Source organism: Mus pahari, chromosome 23 (genome assembly GCF_900095145.1).
Source record: "Mus pahari chromosome 23, PAHARI_EIJ_v1.1, whole genome shotgun sequence".
In the NCBI taxonomy this organism is placed as follows: domain Eukaryota; kingdom Metazoa; phylum Chordata; class Mammalia; order Rodentia; family Muridae; genus Mus; species Mus pahari.
The window spans coordinates 11,801,521-11,806,883 of record NC_034612.1 but is presented as its reverse complement, the minus strand read 5'-3'; the positions used below and the strand labels follow the sequence as shown (position 1 = coordinate 11,806,883).

The 5,363-nt window shown below is 59.1% G+C and overlaps 1 protein-coding gene across 4 annotated transcripts in view; it reads left to right on the top strand.

The window, feature by feature from the left end:
• Positions 1–2,723: 2,723 nt before the first annotated feature.
• Sh2b3 (SH2B adaptor protein 3) overlaps positions 2,724–5,363 on the top strand; it is a 23,230-nt gene continuing 20,590 nt past the window's right edge. Inside the window, exon 1 of one of the 4 annotated variants that reach the window (XM_029533613.1) lies at positions 2,724–2,786. The gene's annotated coding sequence lies outside the window, so the exon portion shown is untranslated. Of the gene's footprint in view, positions 2,787–3,533; positions 3,806–3,884; positions 3,946–5,363 lie in introns of those variants that run through there. The other 3 variants (XM_021186870.2, XM_029533612.1, XM_029533614.1) reach the window with 3 other exon arrangements.

The following is a 5,363-nucleotide window of genomic DNA, read 5'->3' as shown; positions in this document are numbered from 1 at the left end:
ACACTTGTGAGCCATGGTGGCAGCTTGAACGGCACGTTTTAATTAACACTAAGATTATATGTACCCAGTGGGTTTGGAGGTTCACACCTGTCAACGCTTAGCACCGGAAAGGCAGAGGCTGGAGGATCTCAAGTCTGAGGCCACCTGGGCCACAGAGCGAAGTTCTTGTCTCAAAAACCCAGAAATGAAGCCAACTCTGATAGCACGGGCTGTTACCTCGACTACTCAGAAGGCGGCGGCGGCGGCGGCGGCGGCAGGAGGATTCTGAGTTGAATGCCTTCCTTGACTAAGTCTCGGGCTAGCCTGGGCAAACCGATGAGACCATGCCTCAAAATAAGAAGTAAAAAGAGAGGTGCTTGTTTGTTAAAAGCCCTGCGTTTGTCACCAATGGTATACCTCAGGTAGTAGTAGTTTCTCACGTCTTTTCTTTTTTATTAAGGCAGGATTTTACTCTGTGACTCTGGCTAGCCTGGAACTCTCTATGTAGACCAGGCTGGCCCCAAATTTAGAGCAGTTCCCCTGCCTCTGCCTCTTGAATGCGGGGAGTATAGACACTGGTCACACACACACACACACACACACACACACACACAATGTTCTTTTGTTTCTGTTCTCTTTCTTTGTTTGCTTTTCCTTTTTAATTTTTTTTTTTTTTTATATTTTTGAGACAAGAGCATCTCACTGCAGTAACCAGTTGGATGGGGCTACGAGACTGGCTGACTCACAAGCCCCACTGGCCCTGCCTGGCTTTTATATGGGTGCTGGGGCTCGAACTCAGGTCCTCAGGCTTGCACACCAAGCACTTTACCTATCCTGCCACAGTCCTGGTCGTATCTGGTTAACGTTTGTTGCGTGGATCATTGACTTACTAATGCTCTTGGCTCTGGTTAGCCTCCCTTGGTACTGTCCAGTTCGTTTGATTTGAGACAGCGTCTCATGGAGCCCGGGCAGGTTTCCAACTCTTTAGGTAGCCAAGGCTTGCCTCCTGTCTCAGCTGCTAAGTGTCTGAGCCTCCAGGCGTTCAGTGCACCTGGCTGATATTTTGACCCTGACCTCGTTGACTTATAGAACCTGCTAGATTATGCTTGGTTGGCCTTCTGACCTGGCCACCTGGGTCCTTGCAGGTGGACCCTGTGCCGCTGCCCTCAGCAGGAAGGAAGGGCGGGTGGCCCGGCCCCTGGGAGTGGACAGACTGCTTCCGGCAGTCCCCGCCAGCCGTGGGAACTGGTGTCCTCTCCCTCCACCCCCTAACCCTGCTGGGTGGAGGAGCCAGATCCCCAGGGGGCGCCGAACCCCGGGGTCGTCGCTGCTGCTGTCACCGCAGGGTCCCGCCTCGGAGTCCCTTTGCCCTCGGAATGAGAAACACAAATAAACAGAAGACTGACGTCGCAGAGCTCTCAGGGAACCCGGACTGGGGCGGGCCCCGCCGGGGCGAGAAGAAACTGAGTGCGAGGAAGGAAACGGGTTTGGGCCTCGGAGAAATCTGGCAGGCAGGGCTGGCCTGTGATTAAAAAGAGGAAGAACCACAAGTCTCCATTTAACTCAGCAGAGCTGCAGTCGGCTACGAGAGGGAAAGTGCTTGCGGCTGGCAGATTGCAGCCACCATTTGGCAAAGGCTGCCAATACCTGATGCTCCGCGCGCGCGCGCGCGCCTCCTGGCCACGGGGAGGCTGCAGGTACCCGGCAGTCGTTGCCCCAGGTGTCGTAGGGAGCGTGTGCTACGGGCCAACCAGGCTGGTCTCCACCGCAGCCCTCCTTAGGTGCTGCGTCCCCGAATGGGGACACCTACCCCAGGCTCTGTGGCCGGAGCTCATCAGGGACTGCTCTTTCTCGCGATTCTTCATGGTTCCCCTCAGTACCCTCAGGAAGGACCCTCCCTCCCCTGAGAAAAACAAACAAACAAACAACAAACCAAACCCGACTCTGCACGGAGACCTCTAAAATAGCACGTGTTCCTTCGTTGTAGGTGGGGCCATCACTACTTTTCTAACAAGGCACCTTAGGGCCTCTGCATTTGCCGCTGCATTGGCTGGGATTGCCTTTCCCCCTCATCATGTGGGAGATCGCTGCTTAAATATTACTCAAATATTTCTCTTCCTGCTTCCCAAAGACAACTCCACAACAGAGCTGTCTCGATGCTGTCTCCCAGCCAGAGTGGCGCCTCCACGAGGGAATCACTAACTCGTGTCCACAAACACCTTACAGTGCCTATGACATCGTAGACATCGCATTGGCTCGGTTTGTGTGTGTGTGTGTGTGTGTGTGTGTGTGTGTGTGTTTGTGTGTGTGTGGGGGTCTTCTTCCAAGCCATTTTGCTACCAGGCTCCTGCTTGCTGCGGTCCGATTGTAGTGGAAATCCCCAGCTACGGGGGAGTTCCTTCCTCGGGCTCCAACGGCAGGTCCGGGGACTGAATTCAGCCCGGTTGGTTAGCTGCTCTAATGTGAGCAACTCACTTCTTCCAGTCCCTGAGTGGGCTGGGGACACGTGTTATTTCCATTTCATAGATGAAAAAACTGAGTTGGAGGGGGTCAAGTATTTGGTCCCCACGCAGCAAGGGGAAGGCTCCAGGGAGCCATCGGCTCGTGGGAGCCTGTCGTCTGGGAAGGCTTGCAGTGGCCCCTCCAAGCTGGGGGCGTGGGCGGCCTGCTTCCTGTTGGGGGAGGGGGAGGGGACAGGCATTCCTCTTTCCCCTCCCTCCGTAGAGTCGCGGGGAAGACTGGCGTGCAGTGACTCCACTTCAGAACAGGGGCACCCCACTGTTAGCCTATGTGGCGATAGAGAAAAGGTAAAGGGCTAAGGGGTGCGCAGGCGTGGACGTTTAAAAGGGCACGGCTGCCTGGGATGCGGAGGAGCTCTTGGAGAAAGTTTCATCAAGCTAGAGAAAGCGGCCAGGCGGTCAGGTACAGAACAGCCTCCTCGGCCCGTTCTGGGACTCCGAGGACCTTAGGAGGGGAGCGGAACACGAATAGATGGCGCCGCCGAGGCAGGACAGCTCGGCGGAGCCACGGATAGTGAGACCAGGGCGGGGCTGGCCCCTTCCCCGGGAGATGATGAAAGCCGCGGTCGCAGTTACTAGACCCGGCCGGGCAAACTCAGATAAGGCTCGGCTGGGAGGGAGTCCGCAGGGGCGCACCCCCAGGAGGTCCCGAAGGTCGGGGCGGCCACGCCCATCGCGCGCCTAGCCCCGCCCCTCCCCTTCTAGGGACTCCGCCCTGCCGAGGCACGCGGTGACTGGCCGGCGCGAGAGGGGCGGGACCGAGCACGCTCCTCCCCTTCGAGATTCTTTTTTTTTTTTTCCCCCCCTTCTTTAGGGGGCGCGACGCAACTTGGGGGCAGAGAGCGCGCCTTTTGGGGGCGGAGCTTGTCGCTACGCTACCTCCCACTCGGGCAGCGGGCGGAGGCGCGAGGGAGGGCGGGGTCGGGATAGGCTCCGCCCCCGCCCTCCGCAGGCCGCCCCGGGGCGTGGCTCGCGGTGGCCACGCCCCCAGGCCGCCCTCCGCCGCCGCGCGCGGCTCGCGGCCGGTTCCTCTTTACATAACGGCGTGGGGCGGCATGGGCTCGGGCCGTCGCCTCCGCCTGGCCGCTCTCCCGCCCAGACTGTCACGGGCCACACGGGGTCCGCAGCGGCGGCAGCAGCAGCAGCAGCGTCCCGGGGACGGCCCGGGGCCGCGTCCCCCGGCTGCTGTCAGGAGCTGGCGGCGGAAATGAGGCGCTGGCCGTTTTCCGAGCCGGGGTTTCCTGCCTGAGCGCCGAGAGGCCGTGCGACGCCATGGGCCGGCCGGGCCCCGACCCGCAGCTTGCGCGGTAAGCGCGGCCCGCCGAGCGTGTTGGGGGAACTGGGCCGGGCGGCCGCTCCGCCACCCCGGGTCCCGCTTCTGTTTTCTGGCGTTTCCTCATTCTGTTTCTCTTCCCCAATCCCAGACCGCAGGGATGTGGGCGCGGAGGTCAGTGCTTTCAGCTGGGGCCTCCGGAGAGGAGCCTGGCGGGGCGCCGCGGGAGGAACCGAGAGCTGTCCCCGCACACAGCGTGCTTGGGCCCCTGCCGGGGGCTGGCGGCGGTGGGGGTGGGGGACGAGGGGGGACACGTGTGTCACTAGTGTCCTGGTGATCCACAGGGATGGTTTGCGGAGTCCTAAAGGTGAAATCAGCCAGAGATGGGGGGGGAAGGGGATGGGACAGGCCATGACAGGCCAAGGCCCGCTGGGGGGAAGTTGAGGTGGTAAGGTAAGAGTTTTCTGCTCTTAGGACACTTTCTGAACCTTGTCCCCCCCAGGTCCCCTCTGGGAGGAAACTCGATCAGAGCCGGGAGGGGTGAATACATTCTGGAACTTGTGCCGTCCCAATGGGTGGTCAGCTGGGAAGGGACTGGCCCGAAGCAGCAGCAGCAGCAGCAGCAGTGGTTTGGGGATCTCAAGGGCTGGGCAGTGGCAAAAGAGGAAACCGAGAGTCCCAGAGGCAGAACTTGTGTTCTTCCTCCTCTGCTTTCCAAGATGAGGGCCGCGACCTCAGTTTCCCCCCGCTGTTCAGTGAGTGATAAGAGATTTGCGGCGCAGTTTTAATGAGGTGGAGTTTTAATGAACCCTGTGCGGAAGGCACCTGTGTCCGGCTGGGAGAAGGGTCCAGTTACAGGCCATTGGTTTTCAAGCTGTCCACTTTTAGTGACCCTGGCTCTGGGACCTTCCTCAGCTCTCCTGAGCATAGCTGCTCTGGGGTTTCCCGAGTCTGTGGGCAGGGAAGTCTGAAGGACCCTGGGCAGGGTCAGATGACAAACCCCTTCCTGGCCTCGGTTCCCTCAGTTGACACCTAACTTGTGAGGGCCACCAGAGCACAGGATGGCTGGATCAGGAGGGCAGGCAGTCATGACAAGGGTGTTATCTGTTTTGTTGAGGTCATTTGCTGCTCCTCTTCCTTCCTGACACTCTGGCACCAAATGTCACCCAGTGCCTGGTCAGATGTTCTTAGAGAAGTGACCTCCTTTCCTTTGAGTAGCCGGGCTGTGCCCTCAGCTTGTGTGCCTTAGGCTGTCCAGTCTAGTTGGGTCACCCTCTGGTTTCTCCCCCTTCTGAGATAGAACTGAAGGTACTTGGGAGCCCCTCTGTCTGCCAGGCCCAGGGTGCTGTCTAGGTGGAGAAGGCTTCTGGTGACCCCTCGGGGATCGAGCTGCCTGGGCCTGTGTCACACCCTTTCCAGAGCAGGTCTCTGGGGTCCAGCCCACCTTGTGAGGCTGGTCAGCTTCCGAATGTCCCATTGCTGTGACTCTTTGGGTGGGCACTTTTTTTTTTTTTTTTTTTTTTTTTTTTTGGTTTTTCGAGACAGGGTTTCTCTGTATAGCCCTGGCTGTCCTGGAACTCACTCTGTAGACC